Source organism: Rhinopithecus roxellana, chromosome 1 (genome assembly GCF_007565055.1).
Source record: "Rhinopithecus roxellana isolate Shanxi Qingling chromosome 1, ASM756505v1, whole genome shotgun sequence".
Lineage (NCBI taxonomy): Eukaryota > Metazoa > Chordata > Mammalia > Primates > Cercopithecidae > Rhinopithecus > Rhinopithecus roxellana.
The window spans coordinates 49,483,004-49,506,381 of NC_044549.1; the positions used below are offsets into that span (position 1 = coordinate 49,483,004).

The following is a 23,378-nucleotide window of genomic DNA, read 5'->3' on the forward strand; positions in this document are numbered from 1 at the left end:
TCATTGCAACCTCCCACTCCGGGGTTCAAGTGACTCTCCTGTCTCAGCCTCCTGAGTAGCTGGGACTACAGGCACTTGCCACCATGCCCAGCTAATTTTTATATTTTTAGTAGAGATAGGGTTTTACCTTGTTGGTCAGGCTGGTCTTGAACTCCTGACCTCAGGTGATCCACACATCTCGGCCTTCCAAAGTGCTGGGATTACAGGTGTGAGCCACCATGCCCAGCCAAGTTATTATTTTATAATTAACAACTGTACACACATACTTTGAGACCAACGTGTTTTTTGTTTGTTTTTTTGAGACAGAGTCTCACTCTGTTGCCCAGGTTGGAGTGCAGTGGCGTGATCTCGGCTCACTGCAGCCTCCACCTCCCAGCTTCAAGCAATTCTCCTGCCTCCGCCTCCCAAGTAGATGGGACTACAGGCACATGCCACCAGGCCCGGCTGATTTTTGTATTTATCGTAGAGATGGGGTTTCACAGTGTTGGCCAGAGTGATCTCGAACTCCTGACCTCAGGTGATCCACCTGCCTCAGCCTCCCAAAGTGCTAGAATTACAGGCGTGAGCCACCTCGCCTGGCCTCCAACATGCTTTGTTGTTGTGTTTTTTTTGTTGGTGTTGGTTGCTCTTGTTGTGGTTTTGAGCCGGAGTCTCGCTCTCTCCCCCAGGCTGGAGTGCAGTGGCCGGATCTCAGCTCACTGCAAGCTCCACCTCCTGGGTTCACGCCATTCTCCTGCCTCAGCCTCCCGAATAGCTGGGACTACAGGCGCCCGCCACCATGCCCAGCTAATTTTTTTGTATTTTTAGTAGAGATGGTGTTTCACCGTGTTAGCCAGGATGGTCTTGATCTCCTGACCTCGTGATCAGCCCACCTCAGCCTCCCAAAGTGCTGGGATAACAGACATGAGCTACCACACCCAGACTGTTGTTGTTTTTTAACTAGGTAGGGGAATGAAAAGGAGGCACCTTGGAAGAGGGTTTGGTAAAAGTTTCCTTCTGGGATCCACTCTCCTCTCACTCACCTAGTTCCCAGATCCCTCTGTCATACTTAACATTGCTCTCCTCCAGCCCATCCATTTCTGCCCTATCTTCAGAACCAGTGGCTGAATGAGGCCTTAAGGAGCATTTCTTCAAACCTAGGGCCTAAAAGATGCTAGTGCCATGGTTCTCAAAAAGGTTTTAGTATCTAAAACAGATAAAAGGAAAGTTGTTTTGGTGGGAGTTAGAGCAGTGGGCTGCAGCCACCCCCAGAAGACCTTCTCCCCACCTGGCTGGCTTCTGAAGTACCCCATTCTACACCCTGGGAAAGTATGGAAACCTCTGGCTTATCAGGCACACCAGTGGCCTCTGGCTCCTCAGGAAGGCTGGCTTGGACCTTACCCATCTCTTGTTTGCTGCTTCATACAACATTGGCCTGAGTCCTGGGGCCACTGGCTTTTGAGAAAGAACTCTTGGCCTGTCATCAGGCAGCATCCCATCCCCCTGCACCATCCCTGCTGCTCTTTCTGTACTGTCTTCCTGGAATGCAGACTGCAGGCCGGAGACTGCACAAGGAAAAGCAGCAGAGACCCAGCCAGCCCATCTCTCCTCTGTGCCCTGGAACCTGAATGCAGCTGCTTTCCTCCAACCTGCACCATTGAGGAAGCGGCCAGGTTGGAGGCCCAGGCAGAGGGCCTGGCAGATTTCCTGAGTGCTCTCTGCAACAGACCAGTCCACCAGAGGGGAACTGGGATCTGGCAAATGACCACAGCCACCAGGAAGTGGCCTGGAAGAGTTTTTCACTTCTCCAAAGATATTGTTCCTGGTAGCTCCAGGGTCTATATATAAGACAAAGGAGGTGGGGGGTGGGAGGGCAGTGAAGAAGACATTGGCCAGAATCAAATCCCAACCTTGTCATGTGATCCTGACAGGTCATTTCAACCTTTAACCCTGTTTCCATTCTAAAGTGGGGGCAAAATAAGCAGTTCCTACGGTTGTCATGATGACTAATGTAATCCTGCAGCGGGCTTTCCAAATGTCAGAAATTGGAATGATATCTGCACAAATCTGTGCTATTCCTTCATGCCAGTTCTATTATACTATTGTTTATCTAAGATTTCCCCTAACTGCTTTGCTTTTTAAACATGGGCATGTCCCGAAGCAAAGCTGCTTGAAAAATAGGGTTTATTTTACAGGTTATTGTTTCCTATTCTACTTAAAATAGATGATTGCTAAAATAAATTTTTAAAATGTTCATCTATATTCACTTCATCCTCTTTTTTCTGAATCCTCTACCACTACCCTTCCTCTCCTCCAGTATCCAGCTTTGTTTATAGGGAAATAGATTCAAAATCTCAGTGATGACAGGCGTTTTAACTCGTTTACTATACTGTTGCAGACATTTGACCCTGGTCATGAACAGGATTGTACAATCCTTACCTTTAAGTGTGGAAGACAGGACCAATGGTGTCACAGAAGCAAGATCCCTACAGAGAAGGCTTTTATATTTGCCCTAACTTGCCCTCAGGAATGGTCTAGTCTTCAACTGCAGCAGACCAGGTCAGAATTTTCTAGTGGGGGTGTCCACATTGCCTTGTGGACATAACAGGCTCTCCAAAATGTAGGCCAGAGCCTGAATTCGAGCCATGTTTTAGCTGGAATGCAGCTGGGCAGTCAAATCACATACCTTCTGCATTAATCAGGGTTCCGTTACAGAAGACATGCCATTCTAGCCATTTTCATCAGAAAGGGATTTAATACAGGCGATTAGATGCTTACAAAATCTTGGAGGGCCTAAAGAAATGGGCTCTGGTGGACCTCCAAGATTGCCCAGAACTTGGACGGGCGTGGTGGCTCACACCTGTAATCCCAGCACTTTGGGAGGCCGAGATGGGTGGATCACCTGAGGTCAGGAGTTCGAGACCAGCCTGGCCAACACGGTGAAACTCCGTCTCTACCAGCAATACAAAAATTAGCCGGCTGCAATGGTGCGCTCACCTGTAATCCTAGCTACTCAGGAGGCTGAGGCAGGAGAATCACTTGAACCCAGGAGGTAGAGGCTGCAGTGAGCTGAGATCACACTACTGCATCCCAGCCTGGGTGACAGAGCGAGGCTCTGGCTCAAAAAGAAAAAAGAGGCCGGATGCGGTGGCTCACGCCTGTAATCCCAGCACTTTGGGACGTTGAGGCGGGCGAATCACCTGAGGTCAGGAGTTCGAAACCAGCCTGACCAACATGGAGAAACCCTGTCTCTACTAAAAATATAAAATCAGCCCGGCCTGGTGGTGTGTGCTTGTAATCTCAGCTACTCAGGAGGCTGAGGCAGGAGAATCGCTTGAACTCAGGAGGCGGAGGTTGCGGTGAGCCGAGATTGCGCCATTGCACTCCAGCCTGGGCAACAAGAGTGAAACTCCATCTCAGAAAAAAAAAAAAAAAAAAAAAAGAATGTGCCCAGGACAAAACAGCAGAACTGGTCTATGCTGAAACCTAGTGTCTCCCTGTCCATGCTGGCTAGCAGTGAGGACTTGCGCAGCAAGACAATGGCCCCCATCTCACTCCTAGCTGCTATGTTATGCACTAGTGCATTTAAGGAATAAAGCTAACTCTTATCCAGAATTCTAACTGCAAGAAAGTCTGGGAAATGTGAATTTTTTTTTTTTTTTTTTTTTTTTTTTTTTGAGACAGTCTCGCTCTGTCGCCCAGGCTGGAGTGCAGTGGTGCGATCTCGGCTCACTGCAAGCTCCACCTCCCAGGTTCGCGCCATTCTCCTGCCTCAGTCTCCCAAGTAACTGGGACTACAGGCACCCACCACCATGCCCGGCTAATTTTTTGTATTTTTTAAGTAGAGATGGGATTTCACCATGTTAGCCAGAATGGTCTCAATCTCCTGACCTCGTGATCTGCCCTCCTCGGCCTCCCAAAGTGCTGGCAATACAGGTGTGAGCCACCGTGCCCGGCTGTGAATTTTTTTTTTTTAAGCTCTCTAATCTCTGCAGCTTAAGAAGTCACACTAAGAGGCTGACATAGATGATAAAAACCAATTTAACATACACCATTTAACAAATAAAATATCTTCCTCAGCCAGGCGCGGTGGCTCATGCCTGTAATCCCAGCACTTTGGGAGGCTGAGGCGGGTGGGTCACCTGCGGTCAGGAGTTCAAGACCAGCCTGACCAACATGGACAAACCCCTCTCTCTACTAAAAATACAAAAAAATTTAGCCAGGTGGGGTGGTGGGTGCCTGTAATCCCAGCTACTTGGGAGGCTGAGGTAGGACAATTGCTTGAACCCGGGAGGCGGCAGTTGTGGTAAACCAAGATTGCGCCATTGCACTCCAGCCTGGACAACAAGAGCGAAATTCCGTATCAAAAAAAAAAGTCTTCGTCTCCAACACTTGGGCCCAGCCTACCTCTTCAGCCTGGTCTCTAGGCACTCATCCAACCCACATGTACTCTGTGTTCATGTGAATTGTCAGGTACTATGGTTTGAATGTGTCCCATCCATAATTTAAGTGTTGAAACTTAATGTCTACTGAAGTGATAGTAAGAGGAGGGAGCTTAAGAAGATGATTAGATCGTAGAGGCTCCTCCTTCATGGATGGGATTAAGGCCTTTATAAAAGAGGCTTGGTGCAGCAGCCTCCAGCTCTCTTGCCCTTCTGCCTTTCTCCATGTGAGGCCACCGTGTTCCTTCCCTCCAGAGGACACTGCAACAGGCACCACTTTGGAGGCAGACAGCAGCCCTCACAGGCAACTGGATCTGCTGGAGCCTTAAGCTTGGACTTCTCAGCCTCCAGATCTTTGAGAAATAAATTCTGTTCCTTATAAGTTACCCAATCTCAGGTATTTTGTTATAGCAGCACAAAATAGATCAAGACACTGGGGTACCTGCAACACTCAGTGCCTTTGCTCAAGCTGTTCCTTTTTTTTTTTTTTTTTTTTTTGAGACAGAGTCTTGGATTGTCACCCAAGCTGGAGTGCAGTGGCACAATCTCCACTTACTGCAACCTTTGCTTCCCAGGTTCAAGCGATTCTCCTGCCTCAGTGTCCTGAGTAGCTGGAATTATAGGCACACACCATTGCGGCTGGCTAATTTTTATATTTTTTAGTATATGGGGTTTCGTCAGGTTGGCCAGGCTGGTCTTGAACTCCTGACCTCACTCAATCCTTCCATCTCTGTCTCCCAAAATGCTGGGATTACAGGCATGAGCCTCCACAACAGCCCAAGCTGTTCTCTTTGTCTAGAATGTTCTTTCTTGCTTTTTCCACCAGATGAATGAATTGCCTCTTCTTATAAGCTTTTTCTTACCTTATGGGGAAGAAGTCATATTCTGGCCCCCTATAGCTTTTCGTGTGTACCTTTTTAAATGATATATTTACATGTGTGTCTCCCACACTTGACTAAGAGGGCAGAGATCATCTCTTTGGTATCACGGCTGAGGAAAGTCTGAACCAATTCCTTTTAACTCCTGGCTTATTATTAAAAAACAAAAAAAGGAGATTGAAATAGGGTATTAAAGTTTCTAGAACAGTCTAAAGGTTTAAGTTTGCCAGCTTAATGCTTTTAACACAAAAATGATGATGCAGGTGCTGCAGCTCATACATAGTCCCAGATACTCAGGAGGCTGAGGCAGGAGGATCACTTGAGCCCAGGAGGTCAAGGCTGCAGTGAACTGCAATTGGGCCACTGCACTCCAGCCTGGGTGACAGATGAGATCTTGTTTAAAAACAAAAACAAACAAACAAAAAAAAAACAACCAAAAGACCAAACAACTCCTAAGCTTAGGTGATCCTTCTGCCTCAGCCTCCAAGTAGCTGGAATTACACGTGCCAGTGACTGTCCACCTGCACATGTATTTTGATTCTCTGTTACAGCAGCCAAATATATACTTTGATTGATCCTGGTTCAGGACTATGGAGTGATACGATAAGCACTCTTGTCTTGCAGGTATAATCTCATTTCGAGACAGCATTAAACTTTCAAATGTAGGACCTTTTTTTGTGATTGTGAGATCCAGGCCCATGTTTTTCTTGGAGCCCTAAACCAGATACTAGATTCAGTCATAAAACAGACTCTCACTATATAAAGGAATTAATGATTTAGGAGGTCATATGTATTTTTCACACTGTCTCAACTGTTCTTTTGGCAAAGTAGCCTGTTCCCAGCTTTAAAGGAGCTCCAGCCAGGCATGGTGGCTTATGCCTGTAATCCCAGCACTTTGGGAGGTCAAGGCAGGAGCACTGTGTGAGTCCAGGAGTTCAAGACCAGCCTAGGCAACATAGTGAGATCCCATTTCTATAAAAATAAATAAAAAATAAATAAATAAAATTAGGCTGGGTGCAGTGGCTCACGCCTGTAATCCCAGCACTTTAGGAGGCCGAGGTGAGTGGATCACCTGAGGTCAGAAGTTTGACACCAGCTTGGCCAACAGTAGTAGAGATGGTGAAACCCCATCTCTACTAAAAACACAAAAATTAGCCAGGCGTGGTGGCACACATTTATAATCCCAGCTACTCAGGCAGCTGAGGCAGGAGAATTGCTTGAACCTGGGAGCCAGAAGTTGCAGTGAACCGAGATCACGCCATTGCATTCCAGCCTGGGTGATAGAGCAAGACTCTGTCTCAAAAAGAAAAAAAAAAAAATTAGCTGGGTATGTTGGCATGTATGCCTGTAATCCCATCTACTTGGGAGCCTGAGGTGGGAAGAGCCCCTGAGCCCAGCAGTTCAAGGATACAGTGAGCTATGATCTTACCATTGTACTCCAGCCTGGGCGAGAGGGTGAAACCCTATCTCTAAAAATAATAAAGGAGGTTCAACAAGACTCAGGAAGCTCATTATGTAGAGTTGTTCATCACTTTGAAACACTGGAAACAACCTAAGAGTAAGTCAACATGGAAGGGGTTAAAGAACGAATGACTGGCCGGGCGCGGTGGCTCAAGCCTGTAATCCCAGCACTTTGGGAGGCCGAGACGGGCGGATCACGAGGTCAGGAGATGGAGACCATCCTGGCTAACACGGTGAAACCCCGTCTCTACTAAAAAATGCAAAAAAACTAGCCAGGTGAGGTGGCGGGCGCCTGTAGTCCCAGCTACTTGGGAGGCTGAGGCAGGAGAATGGCGTAAACCTGGGAGGCGGAGCTTGCAGTGAGCCGAGATCCGGCCACTGCACTCCAGCCTGGGCGACAGAGCGAGACTCCGTCTCAAAAAAAAAAAAAAAAAAGACGAATGACTTATTCATTCAAAGGAAAATTACAGTCATTAAAATAATGACAACTGTATGTCAACGTATACGAAGCTTTGAAGTAATACTAAATCAAGAAAGATTATAAAATGGTACTCAGATTGGGAATCCAACTATGTCAAGAGACACATACATAAGAAGAAGAAAATGTCCTTATCACCTAATATGTGGTAGGCCTTCTGCTGAGTCTCAGCGATACACAATGAATAAAATGTGGTCTTGATGTGACTCTCTGTTGTGGTGCCTGCCCCTAGAACTCTTACCAGGAGCCTCCCATGACAAAGCAAGTTAAATGTTTGATAGCTGCCTGTTGGTTGTGAGTGGGGGTGAAAGTTCTAGAGTTTTTGTCAATTTCTGTGATGCAAACATTTTCGCCAGGCTGATTTCAAGATACCGATGGAATTTCACTAACACAGTGTTGGAAAGACATATACATAAGCGGCTCTTGAGAGTCAGTGCAAACTAGCTTCAGCAGCGCATTGGGGAGGTGGTTGCTAAATAAGCAATAATTTATTCATAGGATGGAATCCTAATCAGTCATGAAAATATCATACTGTAGAATAATTAGTTATATTTGAAGAAGTTCATCTAGTTATAATGCCATTCAAAAAAAAAAAAAAAAAAAGAGGGCTGGGTGTGGTGGCTCACGCCTGTAATCCCAGCACTTTGGGAGGCCAAGGCGGGTGGATCATGAGGTCAGGAGTTTAAGACCATCCTGCCAACATGGTGAAACCCCATCTCTACTAAAAATACAAAAATTAGCTGGGCGTGTTGGTGCAATTTCTGTGATGTAAACATTTTCGCCAGGAGGCTGAGGCAGGAGAATTGCTTGAACCGGGGAGGTGGAGGTTCCAGTGAGCCGAGATCACACCATTGCACTCCAGCCTGGGCGACAGAGTGAGACTCCATCTCAAAAACAAACAAACAAAAACAGAGAGAGAGAGAGGAAAAAGTTCAGAATTTATTTCCAAGCTTAAAAAGCAAGTGGCAGATGGCCTTGGTGGTTCACGCCTATAATTCCAGCATTTGGGGAGGCTAGGGTAGGTGGATCTCCTAAGCTGAGGGGTTCAAGACCAGCCTGGGCAGCATAGCAAAACCCTGTCTCCACACACACACACACACAAATACAAAAATTAGCCAGGCGGTGTGGCGCCCGCTTATAGTCCCAGCTACCTGGGGGTGCTGAGGTGGGAGGATTGCCTTGGGCCGGGGAGGTCAAGGCTCTAGTGAGCTATGTTCGCGCCACTGTACTCCAGCCTGGGAACAAAGCAAGACCCTGTCTCAAACCAGGAAAAAAAAAAATCCAGTGGTGAGTAAGGTCAGTGAAAATTAAAAGTAAAGAAGTGTAAAGGTTCTAAAAACTGTCTTCTCAGAAAACCAACAGAAAAATGGCCAAAATTGTCAGAATCCACATTCTGAAGACTGTGGAAATCAGTCGAAGTCTTGCAGCCTGGCAGGGTGATACACTTCTATAGTCTTGGCTACTCGAGCTGTGGGCTGTGATGGACTATGTTCATCGGGTGTCCGCACTAAGTTCAGCGTCAGTATGGTGACCTCTTGGGAGTGGAGGACTGCCAGGCTGCCTAAGGAGGGGTGAACAGGTTCACACGGGAAACCGAGCAGGTCAAAACTGAGGTGCTGATCACTAGTGGGATCGCACCTGTGAAAAGCCACTGCACTCCATGCTAAGCAACATAGTGAGACTAATCTACAGAATAAAAAAAAGGCTGGCAACAACCTGGAGAACATTATTCAAGAATGTGGATGAATCTCAGTAAAATGAGAAAGCTTTGTGACATACTTTTTTCTGTTTATTTATTTATTTATTTATTTATTTTTTCAGACGGAGTCTTGCTCTGTCACCCAGGCTGGAGTGCAGTGGCGCGATCTCGGCTCACTGCAAGCTCTGCCTCCTGGGTTTACGCCATTCTCCTGTCTCAGCCTCCTGAGTAGCTGGGACTACAGGCGCCCGCCACCTCGCCCGGCTAATTTTTTGTACTTTTTTTTTTTTAGTAGAGACGGGGTTTCACCGTGTTAGCCAGGATGGTCTCGATCTCCTGACCTCGTGATCTGCCCGCCTCGGCCTCCCAAAGTGCTGGGATTACAGGCTTGAGCCACCGCACCCGGCTATTTATTTATTTATTTATTTATTGTAAAGACAGGGTTTTACCATGCTGGCCAGGCTGGTCTTGAATTCCTGAGCTCAAGTGATCCATCCACCTCGGCCTCCCAAAGTGCTGGGATGACAGGCATGAGCCACCGCACCTGGCCAACTCTGTGACATTTTAACTTGCCCTAAATCCATCCTCTGTCCTCCAGGCCCATGGTAGCCTTCAAAAATAATAGCCTGCATCCATGGTGCAGCTCAGCAGCCGCTGCAGGAAGAAGAGTGGAGCTGGAACCTTTTCAAAGACTCATTTACAAACGATTGTCATTATTTCACCTGTCTTGTGGTTCCCTGGAAGACGTCAGTTGCAAGGCTGTCTGTATTTAGCCTGACTTGGAGCTCATCCAGTGTGAAAACCTGTCTTCTCTGGGGATTTTTTTTTTAAACAATTATAGGCAAGAGTTTTAACTTTGTGACTGCCTGAGGCAGTGGATAACAGTTGGATCAAGCAATAGACTAAAAATTTAAAAAAAATTTTTAAAGCTTAAAAGTTAGGGAATAGATGTCCACAAGGGCTTTGAAAACTCTGGCAAAGCCAGACACGATGGCTCACACCTGTAATCCCAGCATTCTGGAAGGCGGAAGCAGGCAGATCACCTGAGGCAGGAATTCGAGACCAGCCTGGCAACATGGTGAAATCCCGTCTCTACTAAAAATACAAAAATTAGGCCGGGCGCAGTGGCTCATGCCTATAATCCCAACACTTTTGGAGGCTGAGGCGGGCGGATCACGAGGTCACAAGATTGAGACCATCCTGGCCAACATGGTGAAACCCTGTCTCTACTAAAAATACAAATATTTGCTGGGCGTGGTAGTGCATGCCTGTAGTCCCAGCTACTCGGGAGGCTGAGGCAGGAGAATCGCTTGAACCCGGGAAGCGGAGGCTACAGTGAGCTGAGATGGCACCACTGCGCTCCACCCTGGTGACAGAGCAAGACTCCATCTCAAAAATAAATAAATAAATAAATAAATAAATAAATAAATAAATACAAAAATTAGTCTGGCATGGTGGCAGGTGCCTATAATTCCAGCTACTTGGGAGGCTGAGGCAGGAGAATCGCTTGAACCTGGGAGATGGAGGTTGCAGTGAGCCAAGATTGCACCACCGCACTCCAGCCTGGGCGACAAAGCGAGATTCCGTCTCAAAAAAAAAAAAAAAAAAGGTTCAATTTCCAACAAAAAAAAATGAAAAAACTTCCCAACTCATTCTAAGAGGCCAGTATTACCCTGATATCTAAACTAGATAAAGACATTGAAAGATAACTACAAACCAGTATTTTTTATGATTGTGTAAGTGAAAATCCTGACAAACAGAATACTAGCAAACTGAATCTAGCAGCATATAAAAAAATAATTGTTTGGCCGGGCATGGTGTCTCACGACTGTAATCCTAGCACTTCGGGAGGCTGAGGTGGGTGGATCACCTGAGGTCAGGAGTTCGAGACCAACCTGGCCAACATGGTGGAACTCCGTCTCTACAAAAATAAATAAATAAATAAAATAGAATCAGCCAAGTGTGGTGGAAGGCGCCTCTAATCCCAGCTACTCGGGAGGCTGAGGGAAGAGAATCGCTTGAACCCGTGAGGTGGAGGTTGCAGTGAGCCGAGATTGTGCCACTGTAGTCAAGCCTAGCAATAGAGTGAGACTCCATCTCAAAAAATAAATAAATAAATAAATAAAAAGTGAAAATACAATCCATAGTATGGAAGACAATACTTGCAAATTCTTTTTTTTTTTTTTTTTTTTTTTTTTTTTTGAGACGGAGTCTCACCCTGTCGCCCAGGCTGGAGTGCAGTGACCGGATCTCAGCTCACTGCAAGCTGCGCCTCCGGGGTTTACACCATTCTCCTGCCTCAGCCTCTCAGCCTCCCGAGTAGCTGGGACTACAGGCGCCCGCCACCTCGCCTGGCTAGTTTTTTTTTTTTTTTTTTTGAGATGGAGTCTCGCTCTGTCGCCCAGCCTGGAGTGCAGTGGTGTGATCTCCACTCACTGCAAGCTCCGCCCCCCCGTGTTCATGCCATTCCCCTGCCTCAGCCTCCCGTGTAGCTGGGACTACAGGCGCCCGCAACCGTGCCTGGCTAATTTTTTGTATTTTTAGTAGAGACGGGGGTTTCACAGTGTTAGCCAGGGTGGTCTCGATCTCCTGACCTCGTGATCCACCCGTCTTGGCCTCCCAAAGTGCTGAAAACGCCCCCGGCATTTTCTGTTGCAGGCTGGAGTGCAGTGGCATAATCTCAGCTCACTGAAACCTCCGCCTCCTGGCTTCAAGCGATTCTCCTGCTCAGTCTCTCAAGTAGCTGGGATTACAGGCATGTGCCACCTCACCTAGCTAATTTTTTAATATTTTTAGTAGAGACAGGGTTTCACTATGTTGGCCAGGTTGGTCTCAATCTCCTGACCTCATGATCCGCCAACCTCGGCCTCCCAAAGTCCTGGGATTACAGGCTTGAGCCACCACACCCGGGGCAAATTCTTTATTTGATAGAAGTCTGTTAACCAGAATATATGAAGAACACTTACAATTCGACAATTGAAAGATAAACAATCCAACTTAAAAATAGACTGGCCCGCAAGGTGACTCATGCCTATAATCCCAAAACTTAAGGAGAAGGAGGTGGGAGGATCACTTGAGCCCAGGAGTTTGAGGCTGCAGTGAGCTATGATTGCACTACTGTACTCAAGCCTGGGTGACAGAGGAAGACTTGGTCTCAAAAAATCAATAAAATAAATTTTTAAAAATGGACAAAGGATTTGAATAGGTATTTCTCATAAGAAGGTATACAAAAGGCCAATAAGCACATTATTCTACTTCATTAGTCATTAGGGAAATGCAGATCAAAACTACAGTCGGATACTACTTCACACCCACTAGGATGACTACAGTAAAAAATGAACGGGCAATAACAAGTGTTGGCCAGAATGCTGAGAAATCAGAATTCTTTCTTTTCTTTCTCCTTCTTTCTTTCTTTCTTTCTTTCTTTTCTTTCTCCTTCTTTCTTTCTTTCTTTCTTTCTTTCTTTCTTTCTTTTTTTTTTTTTTTTTTTGAGACAGAGTCTCACTCTCTTGTCCAGGCTGCAGTGCAATGGCACGATCTTGGCTCACTGCAACTGCTGCCTCCCAGGTTCAAGCGAGTCTCCTGCCTCAGCCTCCTGAGTAGCTGGGATTACAGGCATGCGCACCACCATGCCCGGATAATTTTTAGTAGAGATGGGGTTTCGCCATATTGGCCAGGCTGGTCTCGAACTCCTGACCTCAGGTGATTCACCCTCCTCCTTGGCCACCCAAAGTGCTGGGATTACAGGCGTGAGCCATTGCGCCCGGCCAAACAGTAGACCATGCCTAATTTTTTATTTGTTTGTAGAGATGGGGTTTTGCCATATTGCCCAAGCTGGTCTTGAACTCGGCCTCCCAAAGTGCTGAGATTACAGACGTGAGCCACTGTGCCCGGCCAGATAAATCAGAATTGTTATACATTGCTAGTGGGAGTGTAAAATAGTGCAGTAGCTTTGGAAAATAATTTGGCAGTTCCTCAAAAAGTTAAACATGGAGTTTCCATATGAGCATTCAGGTTTAAACCCAAGAGAACTGAAAACATTTATTCACTAAATACCTGTACATGGATGTTCCTAGCAACATGATTTATGACAGTCAAAAAGGTGAAACAGTTCAAATGTCCATCTACTGATATATGGATAGATACAATGTGGTATGTCCGTACAATATAATTTTTTTTGGCCATTAAAAGGAATGATGTATTGATACATCATTTAACACGGATACATCATACAACACGGATGAACCTTGAAAGCATTCTGCTAGGAAGCTCGAAACAAAAGGCCACATATTGTATGAGTCTATGTATATTCCATGTCCAGAATAGGCAAATCCATGCAGAATGAAAGTAGATTAGTGATTGCCAGGAGCAGGGGAAGAAGGGAATGGGGCAGTGATTGCTAAGGCGGACACAGTTTTGTTGTTTTGTTCTGTTTTGTTTTGTTTTTAGACAGAGTCTTACTCTGCTGCCCAGGCTGGAGTCCAGTGGCATGATCTCAGCTCACTGCAACCTCTGCCTCCCAGGTTCAAGCAATTCTTATGCCTCAGCCTCCCCCGTCACTGGGGTTATAGGCATGTGCCACAGAGTCCAGCTGATTTTTTATTTTTAATAGAGACCAAGTTTCATCATATCGGGCAAGCTGACCTCAAGTGATCTGCCTGCCTCAGCCTCTCAAAGTGGTGGGATTGCGGGCATGAGCCACCATGCCTGGCCCCAGACACAGTTTCTTTATGGGATAACGAAAATATTCTGGAATAACATAGTGGTGGTATTTCCACAGCCTTATGAATATACCAAAAACCACTGACTTGCATGCTTTAAAGTGTGAATTATATCTTCTTCCTCTTTTTTTTGAGACAGAGTCTTGCTCTGTCACCCAGGCTGAAGTGCAATGGCGCGATGTCAGCTCACTGCAACCTATGCCTCCCGAGTTCAAGTGATTCTCCTGCCTTAGCCTCCTGAGTAGCTGGGATGACAGGAGCCACCAGCACACCCAGCTAATTTTTGTATTTTTAGTAGAGATGGGATTTCATCATGTTGGCCAGGCTGGTCTCGAACTCCTGACCTCAGGTGATCTGCCCACTTCGGCCTCCCAAAGTGCAGGGGTTACATGCGTGAGCCACTGTGCCCGGCCGAATTATATCTTAATAATAAAAAAAAGTAGGTTACAAAGCAATCTGTTTTGTACATGTGGTAGGTCAGCAGCCTGTAAGATGACCCCCAGTAATTCTCACCTTCTGATAGTTACACTCTTGTGTAAACCTCTCCCCTCTGGTGTGGGCCAGATTTGGTACCTCACTTCTAACAAACAGAATACAGTAGAAATGATAGAATGTGACTTCTGATATTAAGTTGTGAAAAGACACGATACTCCCATGATGGAGACTTTGGGTCCCTCCTTCTCTCTGTCACTTGCATCCTCCCCCCGGGGAAGCCGGTTGCCATGTCGTGAGCATGAGCAGCCCTGTGGAGAGGTCCACATGGCAAGGAACTGATGTCTCCAGATACCAACCAGCAGACAGGGGATGAGCTGCTGAGCTTCAAAGTGGATCCTTTCCCAGTCAGGGCTGGAGATGACCTCAGATTGCCAAGGCAATCTGTCAGAGGAAGAAAAAGTTGGAGGACTTACACCACCGGATATTAGGACCTATTATGTAAACATAATACACATATTATGTAAATACAGTACAGTGTGGTATTGGCATAAGGACAGGCAAACAGTTCAATAGGACAAGACAGAGTCTAGAAACAGACGCATTAACATACTGTCATCTGATTTATGACAAAGGTGACAGCAGTTGGGAATGGAGTGTTTTTGTTTTTGTTTTTTTTAGACAAGGTCTCACTCTTGCCCAGACTGAAGTGCAGTGGTGCAATCATAGCTCACTGTAGCCTCAAACTCCTGGGCTCAAGCGATCCTCTCACCATAGCCTCCTGAGTAGCTGGGACCACAGGCACATGGCACCATGGTCAGCTAATTTTTTATTTTTATTTTGTTAGACAGAGTCTTGCTCTGTCACCCAGGCTGGAGTAGAATGGCATGCTCACAGCTCACTGCACCCTCAACCTCCTGGGCTCAAGTGATCCTCCTGCCTCCGTCTATTGAGTAGCTGGGACCACAGGCACATGCCACCACATCCAGCTAATTTTTGTACTTCTTGTAGAAATGAGGTTTCACCATGTTGCCTAGGCTGGTCTCAAACTCCTGGGCTCAAGCCATCTGCCCACCTTGTTCTTCCAAAGTGCTGGGATTACGGGTCTGAGTCACCATGTCCGGCCAGGAGGTCTTCTTCATAGATGATACGGGGTCATTTCTGCTTCTCTGGCTATGCTCACTGGCCATCAGCGCCCTCTGTGTGCCCAGGAGTCTCACATAGGGCACCTGTACATTATCCACAGAACCCTGCAGGGTCTTCCCTCAGCTCAGGGCCATAAAGAGAGAGATCTGCCTTGGGTTTGATGTCTTCTTGCTCCCTCAGTTCCTCTCCAGGGCTCCCCATTCCTGGGCCAGTCCTCCTGGGTGAGAAGCTGGCAAGATGCATGTGATCTTCAGCCTCTGGGTTGACCCTAAAGGTCCATAACCACCGTTGTTCACGTCCATTTGTAGTCTCCTGTCACACTGAATCAAAACTAGCCTGGGTGACAAGCAGCATTCTGTCAGAGGGACAGTGCATGACTTCTGAGGCTTGGTCATATGAGACCCTGCGGTGTTACCTTGGGCCTTTGGCTTGTTCTCTTGGGATGAGGTCAGCTGCCTTACCTTGAGGACACTCAAGCAACCCTGTGGAGAGAAGCCCAGTTGTCAGCACCAGTTTGCCAGCTACGCCAGCAAGCCACCTTGGAAGCAGGCCCTCCAGCCCCAGACAAGGCTTCAGATGGCTCTAGGCCCCAGCCCTTGAGATTTTCAGCTGAGGCCCCAAGCATCATGTAGTACAGTTAAGTCATTCACACTGTGCCCTGTCGGAACTCCTAGCCCACAGAAATCACGAGATAATAAATGACTGTTGTTTTACACACTAAGTTTTGAGGTGTTTTGTACTGCAGTGATAGATAACTAATACAATGGCTCAAGCCCAGTGCTACACTCTGGGAAAGTCCTCCTTGTTCACTTCCCCGAAGCTTGAGGCTTTGCAGGTAGCTCCCCTGCAGTCTCCTTCCACCCCGCCATGTCGCCCCCCTTGCCCCCCATGCACCCCCTGTACCCCCCCATTCTATCCTCCTTCCAGCTGCCTCAGTCTCCCTTCCCTCTCCAGGGAGGCAGAGGGCAGGATCGACCCATCTGCTGCCTCATTGGAGGTTCCACTAGGGAATGAGATGCCCATCTCCCCTGCTGATAGCACTGCCCCACAGGCTTTAAGAATAAGTCTTCTAGAATCCCCTCATTGTGGCAATAGTGAGGAAGGAAAGAAACCCCCAGCATTCCCCAGTGGGCAGTGACTAGCGTGGACTCCCTCTGTCACTTCTTCTCACACCTGTGCTCACACTGGGGGTGGGGAGAGATGAGTGATTGTAGTAGGGCCGGTTCTGCCACCTCTTTGTACATACCTGGGGCATGTTCTTGCCCCAATCTCAACAGAAGCTTTGAATCATCTTTAACCGTGAGGTCCACAGCACTATTTGTCATCAATTTTGGATCTCCATTGTCAATACCAGGAAAACAGGAAAAGTCCCTCTTAAACATTCGAGTCCAGGCTTTCACCACCTGGCATGACCTGATCTTTCTGCTTGGGTTTCTTTGTTGTTCCTGCTTCCTTCACTCTAACTCTGTCCCTTTGACAATGAATATATCAGCACTTTCTGAGACGATTTGTGACATGCTCTCTTATCACCAAACCTCTGCACATGGTGGTCCCTTTGCTGGCAACAACCTTCCTTTTCCTTTGCCCAACAGACTCTTACCCTTCACAAGCCGCCTCAGCACTGTATCCTCAGGAAAGCCCTCCTTGACTCCTCTGACTCTGGCTATATTAAGTGCCTCTTCTGGGTCACCCCAGATCCTTTGCTTCCTTTACCAAGCTGTATTTGTGGCAGAGATGCTGTATTTGTGGTAGAGGCAGAAATACGATTTCTTTTTTTTTTTTTTTTCCTGAGACAGAGCTTGCTCTGTCACTCAAGCTGGAGTCCAATGGTGTGATCTCTGCTCACTGCAACCTCCACCTCCCAGGTCCAAGTGATTCTCCTGCCTCAGCCTCCTGAAAAACTGGGATTACAGGCGCCTGCCACCATGCACAGCTAATTTTTTGTATTTTTAGTAGAGATGGGGTTTCACCACGTTGGCCAGGCTGGTCTCCAACTCCTGACCTCAAGTGATCCGCCCATCTGGGCCTCCCAAAGTGCAGGGATTACAGGTGTGAGCCACCACAACTGGCCCAGAAATACAGTTTCTGAAGCACAGTTTATTCTCCCTCTTCTACAGCATGTGGATGTTGCTGGAAAGCAGCTGTCCAGCTGACACCCCATTTCCAGCCACCTCTTACATCTAGGTATGGTCATACTACTGGCTCTTGTCAAAGGAATGTGAACAGAACCCATATGTGTCACTTCCACATCAAGGCCTTTAAGAAGCGGGTGTGTCATCTACACACCGTCAATGTCCTGCTACCAGCTGTATTTAGGCAATGACAAGATTCTTAGGAATGGTGCTGCCACAAGGTGGACAGAGCCCAGTGCCCAGGATCAATGTATAGAGGAAAGCCACCTGCTTCGATTATGTCTGAGACATAATTCCTTTGAAGGCCTATTTGTTACAGCAGCTGGGGTTACCTTAATTAATACAGTATTGTAGTGTTTACTGGTGTCTCTCCACTAGGTAGTCTTTTTGTTTGTTTGTTTTTGTTTCTGAGGCAAGGTCTGGCTCTATCGCCTAGGCTGGAGTGGAGAAGTGGCATGTTCTTGGCTCACTGCTACCTCTGCCTCCCAGCCTCAAATCATCCTCCCACCTCAGCCTCCTTAGCAGCTGGAATTACAGGCATGTGCCACCACACCTGGCTAACTTTTGTATTTTTTGTAGAAATGGGGTTTTGCTATGTTGCAATCTGCCCACCCCAGCCTCCCAAAGTACTGGGATTACAAGCATGAGCCACCGCACCCAGTCTCTTGCTAGACTAGTCTTAAAGGAAAAGTAGGAGTTCTTTAGGTGAAAGAAAATGAACTTGGGGTGAGGGTAGTGGGAGGACAAAAGAGCCATAATTGTATCAGTAACTCAATATCTACTCACTGAGCACCTACTATGTTCCAGGCATTGGAGGGGCAGCAGCAAACCAGACAAACAAAATCCTCTGCTCTCATGGTGCTGAAATTCTAGGGGGAGAAGCACTGAGCATGTAAACACATAAAGTACAGAGGAGCATTTCTCAGAGTGGTGACATGGAGAAAACATACCAGTGTAACAAGGTAATGGGATAAAGAGTAACTGGGAAAAGGCACTGGACTGGATGATCCAGCAGGGCCTCCCTGGAGTGTCACTTTAGCTGAGACCCCAATGGTAAGAAGAATCTAGCCATGCAACAATCTTTGCGTTAGGGAAGGGGAAGGAGGAGACTTTCCTAGACAGAGGAACTAGAAGCACAAAGGCCCCAAGGTGGGAAGGAGCTTGGTGCACTTGAGACAGGAAGAAGGCCAGCATGGTGGGAATGGGTTGATTGGGGAGAGAGTGAGGCTAGATGGGGCCAAGGTGTGTCCCCACCCCTCATCCCTGCTTTATTTTTCCCCATCGCACTTCTTATCACTTAATATGCTATGTATTTCTCTTACGTACACGCTTTATTTTCTATCTCTACCACCAGGCTGTAAGTTCCATGAAGGCAGGGATTTCTGTCTGTGTTTTGTTCACTGCTGTCTCTTGGTAGACGGTGCCTAGAACAATGCCTGCCACACAGTCTGCCCAAGCTGTGTTTGTTGACTGAATAAATAAATGAGAGATGGATAAAGGACAGATAGTGCAGAGCCTTGAAGGCCATGTTGGGGTCATTCTAGGCAAAGGGAATTGCAGGCGCACTCAGGGAGAGGCAAGCACTGGTTAGGTAAAGACAGGCCGAGCCTCCCATAGCCCTGTCAGCATGGAGCCAGAGGAGGGCTGCAGTCCACACTGTAGAAAGAGTGGCAGGGTAAAGGCAGTGCCCCGGTCCTCTTGGTCTCCCTGGTGCTTGTTAATCTGACTGGCAAAGTCTGAAGCAGGCAGGTGCTGTGGTCTGGTGAAGCGGAGCCAGGGGAGACATCATCCCAGCGAGAGAACATGGAAGAAACCAACAGCCACAGCAGGGCAAGCAGCCCCATTTCCCAGCAGCCTCATGGGCTCAGTGTGGCAGGGGGCAGCTCTGGGGCTCAAGCCCACTAGAGTGGCCCATTGGTCCTGGTGTTACCACCTATCCTTCCTCAGGCCATTTGATCTTCCCATCTGTGTCAGTCCATTTGCATCACTATAAAGAAATACCTGAGTCTGGTGCTGGGGACCAAGAGGGACAGGGAAGGGAGCAGATGGCTTCTGGCATGACTAAATACGGGTGCCCAAAATTGCATCACTCAGATAAGTCCCTCTTCATTTCCTCATTTTCCTCTATTTTGAGATAGGGTCTCACCACCCCTTCTTTTTTTTTGAGACGGAGTTTCGCTCTTGTCACCCAGGCTGGAGTGCAATGGCATGATCTCACTGCAACTTCCGCCTCCCGGGTTCAAATGATTCTCCTGCCTCAGCCTCCTGAGTAGGTGGGATAAGAGGCATGTGCCCCGATGCCTGGCTAATTTTGTATTTTTAGTAGAGATGGGGTTTCTCTATGTTGGTCAGGCTGGTCTCGAACTCCTGAGTTTAGGTGATCAGAATGCCTCGGCCTCCCGAAGTGCTGGGATTACAGGCATGAGTCACCGCACCCGGCCTGTTTTCTTCTTATTTGGACTTATCTGAATGTTGGTGCCCCTTCTCAGAATTCCTATGTTGGAACCTTTTTTTTCTAGAAACATTTGAACAATAGTTTAGAAAAGTTTGCCCAATAACCCAGCACCCTCCAGGTTTTCAAAGGTGAAGAATGTTACTTGTGCAAGTCAGAATCTGATACCAATGAAATGGTGACAGCTTTGCCAGTAAACAAGAATATAGTCTTCCATGGCTAGGAAGGGCGACTGCCACAGCTGACAGGTTCCAAAGATACATGGAGACTATGTTGGAACTTAACCATCAAAGTGATGGTATTAAGAAGTGTGCCCTTTGGGAGGTGATTAGGGCTCTACCCTCATGAAAGAGATCAGTGGCCTTACAAAAGGGCTTGAGGGAATCTGATCATCCCTCCCACTCCCTCTGCCATGGGAAGACTCAGCCAGAATGCGCCATTTTGGAGGCAAAGAGCAAGCCCTCATCAGACACTTTATCTTTCTGTGCTTGGACTTCTCAGGCACCAGGACTCTGAGGAATAAATTTCTACTGTTTATAAATGACCCTGTCTAAGGTATTTTGTTAGAGCAGCAGGCACGGCCAAATACAGCTTCACTCTCAGTTAGGTTCTCTCAAGGTGACAGAAGTCCCCAACAATTCTAGACATGCTTTAATCTTTCTTCATGCTCCTTCCATCCTAAAACAGATCCACTGAGTGTTATGGGCCCTGAGTGCCCTGGATGTGGTCAAGTGACCTCTTCCAAAAGAGTCACTGTGGGCAGAGGGGTGCAATACAGCCTGTGTGCAGGAAGGCTCTAGAAAGCAGCTATGGCTAGTGTGGCACAAGGAAGAGGAAGGATAGGAGATTATGTGCTAGTGTGATGTGTGGCTGTCTTCCCGCGAGTGTTCCCCCAGCCACGCACATAGAACTGGGAGCTCCTGGTGCCCTGGTTCATCTCTGTGTCCCTATGGTCATACTCCGGAAGCTACAAATTGATTACTTTTGAATAAATGAATTCCTTTATTCAAGGAATTATTCAATTCATTTCCTTTATAGCACCTAATAGAAAAGTGCCTCAAGCTATCACATGAGATTTATCTCACCTGGCAACTGACATGTAATGTCAGTCATTCTCTTGTAATGTAAAGGATCACTTTATTTATTTGTTTTTAAGTTGTTTGTTTTTTTAAGAGATGGATGCTCTGTTGCCCAGGATGGACTCAAACTCCTGGGCTCAAGTGATCCTCTTGCCTCAGCCTCCAGAGTAGCTGGGACTACAGGTATGTGCCACTGTGTCTGGCTGAAGGAGTGCTTTATAAATCACTTTCACATCTGATTCTCATAAGAACTCAGAGGTAAGGTTTATCATCACCATTTTATTATTTCTAGATAGATAGATAGATAGATAGATAGATAGATAGATAGATAGATAGTTTTTTTTTTTTTTTTTTTTTTTTTTTTTTTTTTTTTTTTTGAGACAGAGTCTCACTGTGTCGCCCAGGCTGGAGTGCAGTGGCGTGACCTCGGCTCACTGCAACCTCTGCCTCCTGGGTTTAAGTGATTAGTCGGCTTAGCCTCCCAAGTAGCTGGGACTACAAGCCGGTGCCACCACACTTGGCTGATTTGTTTTTGGTATTTTTAGTAGAGATCGGGATTTTGCCATGTTGGCCGGGCTGTGATCTGCCCACCTTGGCCTCCCAAAGTGCTGGGATTACAGGCATGTGCCACTGTGCCCGCCCCATTTTACTATTTTATACTTTTTTTTTTTTTTTTTTTTTTTTTTTTTTTTTTTTTGAGACGGAGTCTCGCTCTGTCGCCTGGGCTGGAGTGCAGTGGCCGGATCTCAGCTCACTGCAAGCTCTGCCTCCCGGGTTCACGCCATTCTCCTGTCTCAGCCTCCTGGGTAGCTGGAACTACAGGCGCCGCCACCTCGCCCGGCTAGTTTTTTGTAGTTTTTAGTAGAGACGGGGTTTCACCGTGTTAGCCAGGATGGTCTCGATCTCCTGACCTCGTGATCCACCCGTCTCGCTGTTCTTGAACTTCTAACCTTGTGATCTGCCCACCTTGGCCTCCCAAAGTGCTGGGATTACAGGCATGAGCCACCACGCCTGGCCTTATTTTTTGTATTTGTAGTACAGACTGTATTCACCATGTTGGCCAGGCTTCTGACTTCTGAATTCTGACTTCAAGTGATCTGCCTGCCTTGGCCTCCCAAAGTGCTGGGAGTGAGTCACCGAGCCTGACCATAGCACTACCATGGGAAGTGAGGATACTGGGACCCAGAGAGCTCAAGTGAATTGCACTGACACAGGAGCTCAGACTGGGTGCTGGGGACCAGGAGAAGTTACCAAGGATAAAAGATTATGGTGTGGCATGTTGGGACAGCAAACTGGTGACTTCTGGATTAATAGAAACTGCCAAGAAGGAAACCTTTGAAAAAATTGTCCATTTTAAAGCAGCAAAACCTGGCTAGACACAGTGGCTCATGCCTGTAATCCTAACAATTTGGGAAGCCAAGGTGGGAGGATCACTTGAGCCCAGGGGTTAGAGATCAGCCTGGGCAACATAGTGAGACCCCATCTCTACAAATATTTAAAAATTAGCTCGGTGTGGTGGCAAGTGCCAGCAGTCCCAGCTACTTGGGAAGTTAAGGCAGGAGAATCGCTTGAAGACAGGAGTTTGAGACCAGGCTGGGTCACACAGTGAGACCCTATCTCTACCAAAAAACACAAAAAATTAACCAGGCACGGTGGTGTGCCTGTGGTTCCAGGTACTCAGGAGGCTTAGAAGGGAGGATCACTTGAGCCCAGGAGGTTGAGGCTGCGATGAGCTATGATCACAGTACTGCACTCCAACCTGGGCAACAGAGCAAGCCTCTGTCTCAAAAATAAATAAATAAATACAAAGTAATAAGGCAGCAAAATCCAGAGAACTTTATAAATCATGCAAAGCTATGTCAGAATAATTCAATATTTTTCTCTGCTTTAAATTGCTCAGTTATGCTTTGACATTTGTCAATGCCCAGTAGGGTGCTGGGGACATCAAAGTAGACCAGAGCAGGTCCTGGCCCTGGAAGAGCCCCCCAGTTTAGATGATAAATAAACAGCCAGAGAGCCATGGGTTCACTGTGGGAAAAGAGGAGAAAAGGGCAGTGGTCAGAAAAGGCTCTGCTGTGCAAACAACCTGTGAAGGAAAACACATCTCACACACACACACACACACACACACACACTCCCCGCCCCCCGGCCTGGCTTAAAATGTTCCACAGGGTTTCTCATCACACATGCTATAAATTTTCAAGGCCTTGCTATGATCTGTGAGACCCTATATGACCTAGGTTTGCATACTGCTCCCACCTCGACTCTTTCTACCCTCTGCCTCGCTCACTCCACTCCAACCACGCTGGCTTCCTTGTTGTTCCTTGAGCAGGACACCTTTTTCTGCACAAAGCTTCTACCCTTGCCATTCCTTCTACCTGCAACATTTTCTGCTCAGATATTCAGATATTCTCAAAAGGCTGGCTCCATGTCAGCAAGTCTCTGCTCAAATGTCACCTCCAGTGGGGTGCAATGACAC

At 47.1% G+C, this 23,378-nt stretch overlaps 1 non-coding gene across 1 annotated transcript; it reads right to left on the reverse strand.

Moving 5' to 3' along the window:
- Window positions 1-19,956: 19,956 nt before the first annotated feature.
- On the reverse strand, window positions 19,957-20,087 carry LOC115892189. Its single transcript, XR_004052072.1, has one exon. It is a non-coding gene; the product is annotated as a small nucleolar RNA SNORA24 (small nucleolar RNA).
- Between the last annotated feature and the right edge of the window lie 3,291 nt (window positions 20,088-23,378).